This window comes from Chlorocebus sabaeus, chromosome 9 (assembly GCF_047675955.1).
Source record: "Chlorocebus sabaeus isolate Y175 chromosome 9, mChlSab1.0.hap1, whole genome shotgun sequence".
NCBI lineage: Eukaryota > Metazoa > Chordata > Mammalia > Primates > Cercopithecidae > Chlorocebus > Chlorocebus sabaeus.
In genome coordinates, this window is record NC_132912.1 from 120,812,372 (window position 1) to 120,831,409 (window position 19,038).

Genomic DNA, 19,038 nt, shown 5'->3' on the forward strand with positions numbered 1-19,038 from the left:
TCAGTGTCTACCAGACAAGTTCTGCAGCATCATCTGTAGCTTGTTCTTGGCTGCCTGACCTCCAGCCACATTTTCTGGGTCTCCCAGAGATACTATGATTTGCCCAATACTCTTTGCAAGGTAATCATTAAATTATCTAGTGCCAGTTTCTGTGCCTTCCACCTGAGGGTCAGAATGATGCCATGCTTGTCTGTGGCCAGCACGGGCAGAGTAGTGATGGTGATGTGGGCATCTGAACTCCTATAGGGTCACCCAGTTCTTCTGTAGAAATGATGACGTTCTTGTAGCGGACACTCAAATGTACCAACAGGAAGAGACCCAGAGCTTACTGAGTATGAGACTGGTTCTTTGTTTTTTGTTTTGTTTTTTAACAAAGTGACTTTGTTCAGCACTCACTTTCCTGAACAGTTTTTATATTTGTATATTGTCTGATTGTGATCTTTCCACTCCCATTTTAAACTTGGCTAGAGAGCTCAGTTGACACGCATTTAGTGAGTGCTTAATACAATCTTTGTAACTGGTGAAGTGGGAATGCAAGGCAGTATAAGATCTATGCTGCTCCGAGGGCTCTTAAGGTTTGGTTGAGAAGATTAGACATGTACACATGTCAAGATAAAAATGCAGCTCCCCAAATACCTGTTCTGTGAGCAACATGACAAAAACAACTATTAAATAATTGTATTATATAACTAGAGGGATGGAATTTGTAGGTTCTAGACACTCTAAAATATTCTCATTTTATAGTCTCACCCAAGACTTAACAGCTAAACTTAAAATGAACGTGTTTTGACAGTTTGCTTTGACAGTTAAACTATGCCTTGGTCAACCCATTATCTTTAAAAAATAAACAGTCCATGGTAAGATTTTTGCACACCTTTTACCCATAGTTGCAGCTCAATAAAATGCTCAATGCAGATATGCAGAGGCAGTAAGGCAGACAGGCCAGAGTGAGAATGATTTGGGTTTTTATTTTGATGTAAAGTGCTTCAGAGGTCCTGTTTTAGTACAACCCTTAGTATAGTTATTATCTGGCCAGACAGCCTAGTTCCCTCAAAGTCTCATCTTCGCTGGTTCCCAGGAAAACTTAAGAACAGGAAGAGGATGAGAATCACAGACTAAATTAGAGGCGCATTAATTGAGCTCTTAAAGAGAAGCTGCTGTAAGTTTGTCCCTGGATGGTGCCATTAACACCCCTCTACCTTTTTTTTTTTTTTTTTTGTTCTTAGAACCAAATTTAAAATAAAAGTTTACAAAAACACTAGTGGAAATAGATTATATGAGTCTTGCATTTAGAGGTGCCATCTGTTCAATTTTGCACCCTCGCAGGCAGAGTGTTAATATCTCCCGTGCAGAGATACCATGTGTCAGCATTTTCTGCTGTGTGGAGTTACCAAACAGTTCACTTTTTCATCCTTTGGCCTAAGTCAGCTAAAATTATCTGAGTGCAGATGTCTTGAGCTTTGTGTGCCTTTTCTATCGCCTTCTTGTTTGAGAAAATTTCCTTTCAAAACTTTATTAGGAGAAGGGACAGAATTTGGAACTAACTGTGCTTATGGCGGCCCAAGGCATTTGGGGGAAAGGGGAAGAACTCAGAGGAGTAGACGCCCCTGGAGAATGGCTAGTATCTATCTTTCTGATTAACTTCTGCAAGACTTAAATGAGTTTTAAAGGCCCTCATAAAAGAACAAGGGAGAGTCATCGGGGAAAGGAAGAATACAATATTTCTGTTTCAACTGCCAGTGATCTTTATAAACCCTAATTAAGCCCTGATGGGGTATAAAATATCCGAACTTTTATAAATGACTCTGTCAACTAGACAATATGCAATGCTTAAATTCCCACAAGATTCACGTTCATTTTCAATTGCATTTTGGTGAAGGGAAGAATATAAATACTTAGTTTGAATAGTATTTCACTGAAAGGAGAAATTAACCTATGACTTATTTCCGCACCAAACCAAATGGTTTCTTGGAGTTTGGCTTTTCCTCTTAGATTTGCAAAGACAAATCACACAGTATTACTGTGGATGTCATCGCTGTTGTTATTATTTTAAAACCAGCTGCTCTTTCTTCTGCGTTTTCCCACCATCAAGTAGGTACATAGGCTTTAAAATTAATAAAATTATTTTTTCCCTTGGCAAAGGCACTCATTGTTTAGAAGCTTTTGATACAGGTTTTTACAAATACCATTAATTGGGGATTTCAAAATAATAACACTCTGCCCATTTCCAAGTGTGAAAAGAAAAAATATGAAGCAACACAATATACAGTAAAAAACAAGAAATACGTAGGCACCTGATTGTACAGAATGCAAAGACAAGATGACACAAACACTGGTTGGAGGGTGTATTTATTGACATTAAATGGATAAAATCAAAATGATTTTTAATGTGATCTCCTGGCCAAGCAAGGTGTCTTATGCCTGTAATCCTAGCACTTTGCAAGGCCGAGGTGGGTGGATCATCTGAGGTCAGGAGTTCGAAACCAGCCTGGCCAACATGACGAAACCCCGTCTCTACTAAAAATGCAAAAATTAGCCAGGCGTGGTGGTGCATGCCTGTAATCCCAGCTACTCAGGAGGCTGAGGCAGGAGAATCTCTTGAACCCGGGATCCAGAGGTTGCAGTGAGTGGAGATCGCACCACTATAGTCCAGCCCAGGCGAAAGAGTAAGACTTCATCTCAAAAAGTGAAAATAAAATAATAAAATAATAATGCCTTTTTAAAATATGGCATGGGGCTACTCTGGGGACCTCCACCTCCTGTCAGATCAGCCATGGCATTTGATTCTCATAGGAGCTGGAACCCTGTTGTGAAATGCGCATCCGAAGGATCTAGGTTGTGCGCTCCTTACAAGAAGAATCTAATGCCTGATCTGAGGTGGAACGGTTTCATCCTGAAACTGCTCCATGCTCTGCCTATAGAGTAGCCATTCTTTATTCCTTTACTTTCTTAATAAACTTAATTTCACAAATAAAAAAAAAAAAGAAAGAAAAAAAAAGCATGATACTCGAGGATATGGAACAACACTCTTGTCTTTGAACGTGATCGCGGAAAAGTTATGGAGCCAACATTCCTGAACCTCTTTCCCAGACAAGAGGAAATCTGTGCTGTGAAAGGAAACCAGATCCTGGAGGGGCGAGTGACTCAGTCCACAGGGGCTGTGCTGACAGTAGCTGTGCTTACGTTGCAGCCAAGGAAAGCTGCAGAGGGAACAGGGGCAGATGGAACCCATGTGCTGTGCTCCATGGGCCTTGTCCACTGGCCTGAAGCTCCCCACTCCTCCCTAGGAGGGAATAAATAACATGTCCAGATTGTGCATAGAACTGCTTTTTGATGAAACATATTACCCTATTAAGTGCTATTTGAGAAAGATGTGTACTATACACCCTGTTTAAGATTGAATACTGGCAAGTTTGCCCCTCCTGAAGAACTGATAAATTACTTTTTACCAGACACTGAGAGATACATGTCTTTCCACATTTTCCTTTTCACCTTGGCCGACAGGAAGCTCAGAACTAGATTTAGCATGCAACTAAAATACGTATCTCTTTACTGGGGTGTGGTGGCTCATGCCTGTAATCCCAGCACTTTGAGAGGCCAAAGCAGGTGGATCATTTGAGGTCAGGAGTTCAAGACCAGCCTGTTCAATATGGTGAAATCCCAGCTCTACTAAAAATACAAAAAAATTAGCCAAGCGGTAGTGGCACATGCCTGTAATGCCAGCTATTCAGGAAGCTGAGGCAGGAGAATCACTTGAGCCTGGAAGGCAGAGGCTGCAGTGAGCCAAGATCGTGCCACTACACTGCAGTCTGGGCAACAGAGTGATACCCTGTCTCAAAAAATAATAATAAATAAACAAATAAATAAAATATGTATCTCATTACTGTCTCTGGGATAATTATTTCATCTTTTATATACTTTGTGATCTTTCTCAGCTTTATTTTAGCTGTCTTGTTGATAGATTGTTGTAACTCAAAAACACTGAGATAAAGAAGTATCATGGACACACTCCTCCTAGTAATATTACTTGTTCCTAGGAGGCTCCATTCTTTCACTGGCCTGAAGGTCCCCATTCCTCGCCAGGAATGGGGAGGTTTCTCAAGCTCGGAGAGCTGAGGACACTTTGTGAAGATATTTACCTCCCTTGGTTTTGCATCCATCCTGGCTCATGGATTACCCTGTTGATCGCAACTTGGGACCTAGCTTCACACAGGCGTTTTCTTAGAGCTGCTATCATCACCTCCATGTATACTCATTGGCATGACTGCCATGTTAGGCCCCTCCTCTGTGTTCAGCCCTGTGTTGAATTACTTGTAACCATCATGTCCCCACAATCCTGAGAAGTGAGTAATCTAATTGTCTTCATTTTACACCTGAGGAGGCAGGTACAAACAGTGAAGTAACTTATCCAAAGTCACGCATTGAGTAAGTAACAGAACTGGGTTTTGAACTCAGACCCAAGTCCAAACCCTATGCTTCCAACCACTATTCTGTACCGATTGTCTTGGCTGCTCGCTGCTAGGCATATTTCTCAAAGTGGGTGACACTTATTATGATTTTTTTTAGCACTCAATGCTGGTCTCTTCTAAATTTGGTTAACCTGGGACAATCCCCAAAAGACTGAGGAACTCTATTGTTCTAGGAAACATACACTTGGCTGCTTGCAGGTGTATTTCACAAAATACAAATTCAATAAAGGTTAGCTATTACTATCAAGATGATTATCTATATTAGCATTATTGGTCACTTATGAGTTTGGTTAGCTTGAGATAGTCTTCGAGAAGCCAGTCGTCTCTGGTTTATTGTTCTAAAAAGCATCCATTTTCTGGAGCAACCTGGCTGAAATCTCTGCCTGAGCATATCCATGACACTTCTTTATCTCAGTGTTTTTGAGTTACAGCAATCTGTAAACAAGACAGCTAAAGTAAGGTTGAACAAGATCAGAAATTATGTAGAAGATGAAATTATGTAGAAGATGAAAGTATGTAGAAGATACTCTACTAGAGAGAGTAATGAGATACATATATTACTTGAATGCTAAATCTAGTTCTGAGCTTCCTGATAGCCAAGGTAAGAAGGAAAATTTAACAAGACACGTATCTCTCATTGTCTGGTAAAAAGAAACTTCCTGGTACTCAGTCTTTTTTTTTATTATTATTATACTTTAAGTTCTAGGGTACATGTGCATAATGTGCAGGTTTGTTACATATGTATACTTGTGCCATGTTGGTGTGCTGCACCCATCAACTCATCAGCACCCATCAACTCGTCATTTACATCAGGTATAACCCCCAATGCAATCCCTCCCCCACCCCATGATAGGCCCCGGTGTGTGATGTTCCCCTTCCCGAGTCCAAGTGATCTCATTGTTCAGTTCCCACCTATGAGTGAGAACATGCGGTGTTTGGTTTTCTGTTCTTGCGATAGTTTGCTGAGAATGATGGTTTCCAGCTGCATCCATGTCCCTACAAAGGACACAAACTCATCCTTTTTTATGGCTGCATAGTATTCCATGGTGTATATGTGCCACATTTTCTTAATCCAGACTGTCACTGATGGACATTTGGGTTGATTCCAAGTCTTTGCTATTGTGAATAGTGCCGCAATAAACATACGTGTGCATGTGTCTTTATAGCAGCATGATTTATAATCCTTTGGGTATATACCCAGTAATGGGATGGTGGTACTCAGTCTTAGAGTGTATAGTACACATCTGCATCAAATAACACTTAATAGGGTAATGAGTTTCATCAAAAAGCAGTTCTATGCACAATCCAGACATGTTATTTATAGTAATGCTTCCAATGTCAATGATTTAAAATGTTGACAAGTTGTTGATTGGGAGGACTGTTTAACAAAAGCACATCTACATTATATCCCGGGGCTCTGACTTGCCATCAAGACAGAGCAGGGGTCCCAACCCCTTAGCCTCAGACCCATACTAGCTCTTGGCCTTTAAGAACCAGGCCACACAGCAACAGGTGAGCAGCAGGTCAGGGAGCATTACTACCTGAGCTCCGCCTCCCGTCACATCAGCCACGGCATTCCATTCCCATAGGAGCTGGAACCCTATTGTGAAATGCATATCTGAGGGATCTAGGTTGTGGTTGTACGCTCCTTACAAGAATCTAATGCCTGGTCTGAGGTGCAACAGTTTCATCCCAAAACCATCCCCCACCCCACTCCTGTCCATGGAAAAACTGTCTTCCACAAAACTGGTCCCTGGTGCCAAAAATGTTGGGGACCACTGGAATCAAGCATAAAGGACATAGAGGAATATTCCTTAATAGTTCCATAAACACGTTATCCCGGTCCTGCATTTGATGGGCAACGCAGAGCAGTGCGTTCAAAACGGAGCTGGAGCTGTTAGTGGAGAGTTGATTGAAAAGAGCACTATGCTGATTGAAAAGAGCACTGTGTCTTATGGTTGCCAATTTGGGGTTAGATAGCAAGACTGATTTTTGTTACATTTACTAAGAATAACATGCATTTTTATCCCAGCAGAGGACCACGTTAATTATACAGTTAACCCTCCATATCTGTGGGTTCCGTGTCAGTGGATTCAACCAACCACAGGTCAAAAATAGTTTTTAAAAAAGATGGTGTCATGTACAGACTTTTTTCTTTCATGATTCTCTAAACAACACAGTATAACAACTATTTACGTGGCATTGATGCTGTATTAGGTATTATAAGTTATCTAGAGATGATTTAAAGTATATAGGAGCATACTTTAAGTATACTTAAAGTATGTGCATAGGTGATATGCAAATACTACACCATTTCCTATCAGGAACTTGGGCATATGTGGATTTTGGTATCTGCAGGGGAGTCCTGGAACCAATTCCCCATAGACACTGAGGGATGACTATTGGTAATGAATACCTGTGGGGAAAAGACACAGTAAGAAACTATCTCAGCATCTCATGGGGCTAGCAACACATTATCATAAATTAAACTAAACCTATTACAATAACTCCTGGCATTGATGGACATCATTGCAATGTGAAAAATACAGGTGGCCCTTGAAAACATGGCTTTGAACTGGGCGGGTCCACTTCCAGGTCAAAAAACTTGGTGGGTCCAGTTTTTTCAGTGAATACGGTCAGATCTCCGTCTCAGGGGGTTCTGCATCTGCAGTCAGAATATATTGCCTTCAACTTTTAAAATGTGAATATAGGAAATGTGATTATAGGATCAGGGATCCTTCTGAATCCCAGTTGGGCCACCAGCCATTTATGTCCTTTTAAATATCTCTGCTTCCTGGTGTTAGGGGAACCAACCACAAAGAGGGCAGGAGAGAACGGGCGAAGTGACAGCAATTATGTGAACTAAAGTTAAACACTAACTTTCCTTTGGTCTCGTAGTCAGCAATAATTCACTTAGCAGAATTAGTCCTTTCTTTTTTAGAGCAATGCCCCTGACTCATGGATGTTTCTGTGAGACAGATTTCATGGTCTGCGTCAGAAATCTCTCTAAATCCTTGTAAGTTGTGTTTTGTTCTGTTCGATGCATTTTTGAATGCTCATGGGGCTTATCCATAAAACTCCCTCAGATGGCTGATTTTTCTCTTTTCCAACCCCCAAGTTTGGAGAACGCAGATCTCTTTAAATACTGGGTGAAATCCAAACCTTGGATCCAGAGCATAGAGCTCAGACTAACATCAGCTATCTCGGCGGGGGCGCACCATGGCCCCGGCTCATCTTCTTCCTGTTGGGTTTTATAATCACTCCATGACACTCTTCATGTCCTGCCTGACTTAAGTCTTTACCACTTTGGCCCTTTGCGGGAACCGGGCCCTGCTCCCATGAATGGTCCTCTTTCTTGGCTGTCTGAGCTCAGCGGGAGGAAATTCTCTCTCCTCTGAAGTCATTCAGGACCAGCCCAGTTTCTCCTCCTGCACTGACTTTCTGTCACTGCCTTTTACCCCCTTGCTAGAGGGAAGGATTTCTACTGCTTGTCTCTGCTACTTGGTTCTCCTGGCCCATCTTTCCAAACACCTGCAGAAACTCTACCTGTCCTTGGCTAGACTCACATGTCCCTTGCCAGAGCTGATGAAGACAGAGACTTCTGAACAGTGATGCTCTGGACCAGTTAGCCCCTTCAGCAAGTCAATGCCTCCCGTGCTTTAGAATTCTCCGTGCTGCCACCTTAACACCCGCTGTCCCCATGCCACTTGTGTTTCATGCCTTATATGAAACTCCTAAAAGAAATCACAAGCCAGGCAACCAGCCAGCTCAAAATTAATATAAAATCTTCTTTTCCCTTACACCATACACAAAAATAAACTCCAAATGGGTGAGAAATTTAAATGTAAAACATAAAACCATACATGTACTGGAATAAAACACAGGTGAATTTCATTATATAAGTTGGATATGGGGAGAAGTTTTCCAACTGTGACTCAAAATCCAGATGTAACAAAGAAAACATTGAATTTTTAAAAAATTGTCAAAAAAGAATATAAGTAAAAACACAATTGTTAAACTGGAATAAAAGAGTTGCAACATATATCACAGAGAAAGAGTTAATATCCCTTATATTTTTTAAAAACTCAAAAACTATAAGAGAAAAAAAAAACCTGACAGGAAAATGAACAAAAGAGATAGAGAATTCACACACACAAAATATAAGTGCATATACATATATACAATGTATATAAGTATATATACAAATGACCCTTATATATTAAAAGACATTTAATTTCACTTACTATAAGAAAAATGTCAGTTAATTGCACAGAGATACAATTTCTTATGAATCTGATAGGCAAAATGTTAAAAAATCTGACAACATACTCTTATGAAGCTTTAAGGAAACTGACACTCTTATACATTACTAGTCGTCAATGTCTAACTACATATGCATTTACCTACTGGCCCAGAAATCCAACTTGTAGGAATTTACTCTGAAGATATACTTCTAGGAATATAAAAAATTATGCAGAAAGTTATTCCAAGTTGTGATTTATAATAGCAAATTATAGGAAATAGTCTTATTGCCAATGCATAGGGGAATGGTTCAATAAACAATGATATAGCCACCCAGGGCAGCAGTATGCAGATGTTAAAAAAATTAAAGAAGAAGGAAGGTTTCTACGAACTGATAGATAATTTCAGGATATATTTTTAAGTTAAAAAAACAGTAAGATGAAAAAAATATATATATATAGTGATATATATATAGTGATATATAGATATATAGTGCTATTTATGTGTAAGACAGAAAGAGAAATAAGATCTTTTTCCCCAAAAGAAATGCAGGAAGCATGAGCAAGAAGTAAATCCAATTGGTTAATTACAAGAGGTGGGTGGAAACATAGTAGAAGGGAAAGAGAGGAAGTAAGATTTCTATCAGTACATAGTTTTGACTTTTAAACCATGTTTATGTTTTTCAAACTTAAATCAGAAAGGATGGGGAGGACTCTAAATGTTAATACAATTGGAAACAAATTCATTTGTGTATGAAATTGTTAACATAACCACACAGAAGGAAAATAAAAGGAATGAATCTAGGTAAGCTTTGAGCATATTCCTCTGACTGTCTGCCCTTAATGGGATATAGGCTAAGGACATAAAAGAATTGCAAGGAATTCTACTTGACTCAGTAGGCTTGCTGTTTGAAAGGAGTATTGATATTATTCTAAAATATTGTATTGTAGGACTAAGAATGTCAGTAAATAATCCGATGTGTTTGAGGACCAAGGTCCTCACTGTGGATAAAAAGAGATAACAAAGGTAGAATGGAGAGAAATGATCATATGATTTTGGATTAGACTTGGATGTATCGGGGTGTGTGTGTGTGTGTGTGTGTGTGTGTGTGTGTATCCTGTTCACACACTCCTGAATGACACGTCAGGGCAGAGAGGCAGTGTTAGGCTTAGCCAGCCTTCTAGGGAATGGGATCCAATCCAGGTATTGAAGAAAACAGGATGAGAGGCTGGGGGCGGTGGCTCACACCTGTAATCCCAGCACTTTGGGAGATGAGGCAGGTGGATCACAAGATCAAAAGATTGAGACCATCCTGGCCAACATGATGAAACACCATCTCTACTAAAAATTGACCGGGCATGGTGGCGCGTGCCTGTAGTCCCAATTACTCAGGAGACTGAGGCAGGAAAATTGCTTGAACCCCGGAGGGGGAGTTTGCAGTCAGGTGAGATAGTGCCACTACACTCCAGCCTGGTGACATAGTGAAAGTCTATCTGAAAAAATAAAGAAAAAAGAAAGAAAATAGGATGAGAGAGCAGGTTGTGCCCTCTTCTGAGTAAAGGGCAGGTTGCAGTTTGTGAAATTTAAACATGGTGAGACATCAAGTTACAGGAAATGCGACCCTATTTTCAGCACATTGTGGAAAGTAGCTTGGCTAAGTGGAAAGAACATAGGCTCTAGAGATCTGTAAAATGAGTTCAAATTCCAGCATGCCTTACTCCTGCTTTCTGACTCTGGGTAACTGAACCTCAGAGCTTCAGGTCCCTTGTTTGTATGGAAAAATATTACCAACCTTGCAGGGTGTTGCTGGGAGGACTATATAAGGGATGTCAATAAACTGCAGGGCATAGTGCAAGGGCCTGGAAAATGGAAATTAGCATGACTGTTAGTATTCATAAATCACAGTCATGCAAGCCCATTGCTGGAGGAAAATACTGGTATGTGGATTTTCTGGAAAATCTATACCAAAAGTTCTGAAACTGTTTCTGTCCGTTGAGTCAGCCATTCCACTTCTCAGCATTTAGCTGGAGGAAATAGAAATATACACAGGGAGTTATGGATAGCAATATTCATTTCAACATAATATGCTAAAGGTTGGCAACAACTTAACAATTAAAAATTTTAGGCTGGGCACTGTGGTTCACACCTGTAATCCCAGCACTTTGGGAAGCCAAGGCGGGCGGATCATGAAGTCAGGAGATCTAGACCATCTTGGTCAACATGGTGTAACCCCGTTCTCTACTAAAATATGTGGTGATGCATGCCTGTAATCCCAGCTACTTGAGAGGCTGAGGCGGGGGAATCGCTTAAACCCGGGAGGCGGAGGTTGCAGTGAGCCGAGATCACGCCACTGCACTCCAGCCTGGCAACAGAGCAAGACTTGGCAAAAAAAAAAAGAAAAAAAAGAAAAAAAATTATACCTAGACAATGAAATCTAGGCTAACATATAAAGGAGATACAAAAACTAAGTTGTATAATAGTAATTTTAAATTTTATTTCAGCTAGGGAGTCTAAACATTCTTATATGAAATCCAAATGTACACAGATTCATAGGTGGTTGAGAGAGAGAGACTTGTAAATATATACGTATAGCTAATTGAGGAATTCTCTAAATTGGAATCATGCAGACACACTGCAGGTACTATCGTATCACTCTGTTATTCCTTCTACATTATTAATTGGCATTCTTTGGTAAAGAAAATCTTTCCCTTCCCCCTCTCCTTCTAGCGCCCCAAGGTTTTTGGTTTTCATTTTGTTTGAGCATCACTATAGACTCATGGATTCTTTGTGCTGTGGTTCGTAACTCATTATTCTTTCTACTGCTCCATTTGTCCCAAATTTGGCAGCAGAAACTTTTTTAGCTGGCTCCTGTATTTTTTTTTTTTTTACGATTCCCATTATTTTTTGAGCACTTTTAGGTTCATCCTGTTCCTTTTCCACCCCAATACATTTCTCTAGAGTCCTGGTTTCTTTCAGTGGAGATCTTGCTATTTAGGGACTTGGTAGAGACCAAGACCTGTGTGCTAGGAGGGCTTATTGCTCCTGGAGTGTCACTGTTTCTAGATTCTTTCAGTAGAGAGATGTTCAGATATGTTATCTGACTTCTCATTTAAAAATGGGAATTTTTTACTTTTGCATTAGGATAAAAAAATTTAAAAATGTAAAGATCTATAGCTTTACCCTTTTTTATTCCTTGGAATAAGGAATGGAAAGGTGAATTGAAAAATAGAGACCAGATTGATTTATGTAAGGGCCTAGCTTCTCTGTGGAACATGGGACTAGGGCATGTGAGAGAAGCAAGCTGGAGTTTCAGGGAGTCCAAAGAGATATTAAGGGAGCAGCTACAAAGGTAAGTGGGGCTGCTTTCAGCAGGGAGATGCCTACAATGGGTTTTTAAAGTTTTACTTTAAAACTGTAATTTAAAATTATAATTTCCTCCCTTCTTCAAGAGACTTCAGTGAAGATATTAGTTTTCTAGACCTTTAGAGTTAGATTTGTGTTTCTCCTAATGGTGACACCAAGCAGAAATGATTCTAAAGGCAAGAGGAAGAAGATTCACAATTATTTACATTATAAGTACTAAGAGAACATTTCATGTAAGGAGCTACATGTCATCAATTCCTATTTTCAGAACTGCGGAATGAAAAATAAATACTCTCTGGAGTTGGAAATAGTTTTGAAGTCCATTCTGCCACCTCTGGAATCTTGGTCAAGGTACTTAACTTTTCTGAATCTCATTCTGCCTGGAAAAACTGTAGAAGACTGGAAATGGGCAGAGTTTATTTGTGTCCTTTCAATGGAACACTGAGCATTATTTAAACCCGTGTCTCAACTCTGGATGATTTTCCTTCTAGGGGACATTTGACAATTTCGGTAGACATTTTTGGTTGTCACATTTTGGATTTCTTCTGGAATCCGTGGATAGAAGGTGGGGATGGTGAGAAGCACCTTATAATTCACAGGACAGCCTTCCACTGCCAAAAAAAAAAAATTATCTTGACTAAAATGAGATTAAGAAACCTGGTCTGAACAATCTCTCTAGTGAGGTTATCTGATTCTTTAGGGTTCTATACCTTTTGTGGTGTTTGAGCTATTTTACAGCTCTGTAAATTGCAGGAAACTAATAATGATGCCAGTGATTCTTGTCCATTCAGATACAAATGATCTTTACCCTGGTAGAAATGCAATTGATTATTACTATGTGGATATTGACCAGTTTTATGTCCATTAGCAAATGTATTTCAGCATTCTTGATTGCTTTTTTATGTGCCTGTTTGAAGGACCGTTCCTCTATCTGTTACATCCGACTCGTTCTATCATTAACTAATGAGTTAAATAAAACCTTTAACAAGTGTATATTTGTACAAGTGCCATGATTTTATTCACTTAAAAATTATGCTTTCATATCAGCACAATAAAACAATAGCCTCTGAAGATTACGGTTGTATTAAACAGGACCAGCTGTGGAATAGCACTATCCCTGCATTTAGTTGTGCTCAGATAAAGTCACTTCCTTCACCTTCCTTTACTTTCCTAAGTTATCTCAGGAAATCTGTGAAATGGGCTGATTGTTTTTGATACCCCAAGCCTCTCCTTTCTTGATATTTTACCCCATTCTCTACAAATTTTCTCCTTCTCCTCCTAAAGGCTCTTAGAAGTGCCAGATCTTTGCCATCTCCTCCAGTAGAGAACTTTTCTCAGAAAGAAATCTAATAATGTTTACAACTTAGAGTAACTTTGATTCAATATGTCACCTCTTCCAGGGACCCTCAGTAAAAGAAGTATGCTATTAACACACACTTGTTTTGGAGAAATGTCCTGCCCTGTCTTTGAGCTAACATAGGGTCTTAGTTTTCTTTGGTAACTATAGGGATCAGCAGGGGATGACAAGTAATGTATCTGAATATAAAGGATGCATGAAACCTAAATTAAAATGGTTTAGCAGAGCAAAGTATGCACATTATATTTTTAAAGATCACATGCAATGACAGGGTAGTTAAAGATGAATGGGATGGGAAGAGATTTTGCTTTTAGGAATTCTGCGGCCTTTTGAAAACATTTGAAAATGTAATCGTTTCTAAAGGATTTCTTAATCATTCCTGTCCTGTCCACCATGAAAAAAAAATGTGATGTTTGCATTTTTCTGGATTTCTGAATCTCTGCCATTTGGCCTTATTTAGCAAACTCTCTCCTGAGATGTAATACAATGTGAATAAAACACAGCCCGATCCATAGCAAATACAAATCGTATTCATTTATCCTTTGGAGTACAAACTTCAACCGTAACTAAATACAATATGCTGGCTCTTTTTGTGCTTTTTATGAACTTTTGAAGCAGGTTTGTGATGAATAGATTTTATAGGATTATACAGTTATAGTTTGCTTTTAAATATTTCAGAAAGAAATCATAAACATGACCTCATATGTTAATAAATCAATTATGGAATGCTGTCTTATACATATGTTCAAAATATGACCCTGTCCAAAACTCCTTAAACGAGTACTAAGAAATAACTTTAAACTCTTATTTAGGAGGCTCTGGATTTCAAAACACTGTGTGTGGAATTCTGCTGTTCCATCTAAAGAAAATAAAACAGTTTCTTTAACCTCAGTTTATATTGTTTCCAATATAGTAAATATTAAAGCCATGTTGAGGGTGTGACATTTGCTCTTCATGAGGCCTCTTCTCTCCTTACTTTCTCATTCCAAGTTGAAGCTAAGAATATAAGGGCAAGAGAGACAAGAAACCTGCCAAGTAGATTGAACCTCAGATGCAGGCCTCTGGGGAGTCGCTGTTCTCAGTTCTGTGCTATTTTTCTTTTCATTTACATTACTCTTGGATGCAAAAGATCAGAAACCATGGTCAGAAGTTCAGTGATTGTGATTTACTAAATGATCAGGATAGATTTTTAGAAGTCTATTTTCTGCCTTCAAAACAGTTGAACTTTTAGAACTCTGATTTATCTATTTCTTAATGTGATGGTCAAAATGGCTCCAGACTTCTCCATATGTAGAAAACAAAGATTATTTTATTATCTGGAAATGTATTTTTAAATATCTTTTTGCTTTATTTATTCGGGGTTTTTAAAGAAATATATTTTAAGAATAAGTAAATTAATGTTTACTCACTATTGGTGCATGGGCCTCATCATTCAATACTTAATAGCATAACCAACCGAGATAATGGCGTAGCAAACTCATCTCTGAAGGTGGAAATGTTACCACTTTCAACTGAGGCCAGAAAACATTACCTACTGCTAAATGATCCTTTTGAATCCTTGTTATGAGCGTGAATCCATGTTAGCAAGTATCAATAAAAAGACTAAAAATCCAAGATGTGGTAATAACTTTCAGTTTAAAATCCTTGTTTAGAATTTTATAATTTTAAGACTGAAGTTGGGATTTAGTACGTAAAATTCAGAGCACTGAATGCTTAAGCCAGATGCTTCAAATGTGTCTGCTCCCAGAGTCAGCCAGGTGAAATGACTGAAATGACTATAGCAGGTCTGCTGAAATGACTACAGTAGACCTTGTAGCCAAAATATTTTAAACAGTAGAAAGCAGGTGGATGGCAAATGGGAGAATGTACCCCTTCCCGGGGCACCTAAGACATACCAGTGTCATTTTGCTTTCAAATGCTACCTTGACAGATGAATAAAATATGTCTGTTGCCAAATGGAGACCATCATCTTCCAGTTTGCTCCCACTGTTCTGAGCTATTCAAGAGAACTGCTAAACAGCCTACAGAGTTGGAGAGCACCCAGCCTCCTTCAACCACCTTTGCAGTATTTTGTTGCTTGTTTTTGTTGGTTCTCCATTTGCTTTTGCATTAAGAGAGTTGGAATTCTCCCTACACTGAACTGAATCTTTTACTTCGACGTCAGTTAGCTTCTTCTTGTTTATTCACCGTAATCAAAGAAAATTGAACTCCTAGCTCATCAGAATTAGCAGAACCTGAAAAGTTCATCCATTCAACTCTAACTATTGCATGAATTTCTTCTTCATTGTTCCCAGCAAGTGCTCTTTCTTGGATAAACTCCTTAGCATATTTTTAGAACACTCTCTGTATTTTTTATCAGATTATACATTAGCCTTCTCCTCTTCAGGACAAAGCATCAAGATCTTTTGCTTTTACCTCATAAGACCCTTTTTCTATCTCTTGGTTCAGTTTTTTGTGAATGAGCATCCCAGACATTGCTTCTCATTTGCTCCTTTGAATTTAGATGAGTCAGTGTTGTCAGAACAAGATGAGCATGGAACCCAACTTTCTAATGAACGTCCTCATATATTTTTTCTCATTCTCATTTCTTTTTGAGTCAATCATTTTGCAACTTTATCACAATCTCAGTCTAGAATACTGTTTCTAGTGTAGTCCATAAAATTTAGGTGACCCTTACAAAGAAAACTATCAACAATTTTTGAGGAGGTATGTCAATAGTTATGAATATTTTATCAGAATGAGGAGATTGAATGTCATGGAAGATGTGAATTCTTTCCAAATTAAATTTAGCTTGAATACAATGCTAAAAATCTTAAATAAAAATATCATAAAGTTTATGGTATGATACAAGTGAATAGTAAACAATAATGTAAGAAAACATTTATGAAGAAGAACTAACCCCAATGGTGTGCTGGTAAACTGACTTGTAAGAAAAACACAAACAAAAAAGAATAAAAAGCCCCAATATGCAGTGTTTACCAATTTGTGTGGTGTAAATACTCCCAGCATGGATCAATTTCAAGCTACCAATGAGACATTACTGAACACAGAGTTGAGAAGGGACAGAATTAGCTTTTATGGACCAGTAAAAGCCAACTCTACTATATCCCACCTGAAGCACATAAAAACAATACTGTAAAACTATAACAATTAACAACACAAATTAACAAACACAAATTAACCAAAAAAACCATAATAATTAGTACTTATATTAGAAAAAAGAAAGGTCTTAAATCAATGGCTTCACATTCCACCCAAGAAACTAGAAAAGGAAGAGCAAATGAAACCCATAATAATGAGAATAAAGGAAATGAGGAAGCTCAGAGCAGAAATGAATAAAAACAGAAAAAATATTGAGACAATTAATAAAACAAATATTTGTCACTTGAGAGGATCAGTAAGACTGAAAAATCTCTAGCCAGACTGATCCACATAAAAGAGAGAAACCAGAAACTACCAATGTCAGGAATGAGAGAGGTGACATCACTACAGAATCTACAGATAGCAAAAGGATAGTAAGGTAATAATATGAAGAATTTTTTGCCAATAAATGTCACAGCTTAAATGAAGTGAATACATTCCTTGAAGAATATTAACTATCAAAGTTCACTTAAGAAGAATTAAATAATCTGTTTAGCCCTATACTTACTAAAGAAATTGAATTTGTAGCTAAAAACCTTCCCTCAAGGAAAACTTCAGGCTTGAATGGCTTCAACAGTGAATTCTGTATTAAATAATAAATAATACCAATGCTATAAAAATTCTTCAAGAATATTATAAAAGATATAATGCTTCCCAACTATGAGACCAGCATTACTCTCATACCAACCCAAAGACACTATAAGAAAGGAACACTACAGACCAATCTCTTTCATAAACTTAAATGCAAAAATTCTAAACAAAATTTTAGTAAATTGAATCCAACAATGTATTAATATATCACATCATGACCACCATGTGAGACTGGTTTGACACTGGAAATCAATCACTATAATTCACCATATGATAAATTTGAAAAGAAAACCATCTGATTATTTTAATACATGCAGTAAAAGCATTGACTAAATCCAACATTTATTCCTCATCAGGAAGTCTCAGCTCATCAGATGGATATATAGTAGATATATATCTACAGGGATTTATTTCAAGGAATTGGCTTGTGTGATTGTGGGGGCTGGCAAGTTTGAGTAGGGCAGGCCAGCAGACTGGAAACTCTTAAGCAGAAGCTGATGCTGCTACAGTCTTGAGGCAGAATTTCTTCTTTGTTCAGGAAACTTCAGTTTTTCTCTTTAAGACCTTTCAACTTGGATTGCATTAGTCTCACTCATATTATCAAAGATAATCTCCTTTACTTAAAGTCAACTGCTTGCAGATGTTAACTATATCTATAAAATACCTCCACAGCAATATCTATATTAGTCTTTGATTGAATAACTGGATACCATAGCTCAACCAAGTTGACACATAAAACTAGCCATCATACCCTATGATTAGGAATAAGACAAAGATGTCTTATTCCTCATCACTTTGTCTCTCATCACTTTTAATCAGCATCTTACTGGAGCTTCTAGACAATGAAATCAGACAAGAAAAAGAAATAAAAGGTATCCAGATTGTAAAGAAAGGGATAAAATGCTCTTTATTCATAGACATCACTATCGTCTATGTAGAAAATCCAGTGGAATGTTGTAAAAAGCTACTAAACTAGTAAGTAATTTTAGTAAATTCCTTGGGACATAAGATGAACATAGAGAAATTAATAGTATTTCTATAATTACTTGAAGCATTATATAATTCAAATAATAGCAATTATAATTAAACAACTTGACACAAATAACTGGAAATTAAAATAATATTTATAATAGCATCAATATTATGAAATACGTAAGAATAAATCTGACAGAAGATGTGAAAGACCTGACATTGAAAATTACAAAATATTGCTGAGAGAAATTATGGAAGACCTACATAAATGGAAAGATACAGAGTGCTATGGATTGAAGCACTCAACAATTTTAAGAATTCAATTCTCTGCAAGTTAATCTATAGATTTAATGTAATTCCAATTTAAATCCCAGTAATCTCTTGGGGGTAGAAATTGACAGTCTTATTGTAAAATTTATATGGAAATATGAAGAACCTAGAATAGCTAAAACAGCTTGGAAAAAAAATATTTTAAGACTTACTATAACTACAGCGATTAAGAGAATGTGTATTGGCATAAAGATAGATCAATGGAACAGAATAGAGTCCAGAAACGAGCTCAAACATATGTGAAGAACTGAGTGTTCATAAAGGTGCAAAGGCAATTTAGTGGAAAGAATCTATTTCACGAAAAGTGGTGAGACAGTTGGATATACATAGGCAAAGAAATGAACTTCGATGCATATCTTGTACCATCTAAAAAATTAACTCAAAATGGATTATTGGTGCAAATTTAAAATCTGAACTATAAAACTCTTTAAAAATGGAAAACCCTTGTGGCTTTGGGTTAGGCAGAGTTCTCAGATATTCATCAAAACATGATCCATAGAAAAACAAATGAATAAATTGGACTTCATCAAAATTAAAAACTCTTGCTGTTAGAAAAACACTATTAAGAGAGTA

The 19,038-nt window shown here is 37.8% G+C and overlaps 1 protein-coding gene across 1 annotated transcript in view; it reads left to right on the plus strand.

The window, feature by feature from the left end:
* Positions 1-10,586: 10,586 nt before the first annotated feature.
* LOC119627981 (protein CASC2-like) overlaps positions 10,587-19,038 on the plus strand; it is a 38,111-nt gene continuing 29,659 nt past the window's right edge. Inside the window, exon 1 of the mRNA XM_073019394.1 lies at positions 10,587-12,425. The gene's annotated coding sequence lies outside the window, so the exon portion shown is untranslated. The remainder of the gene's footprint in view (positions 12,426-19,038) is intronic.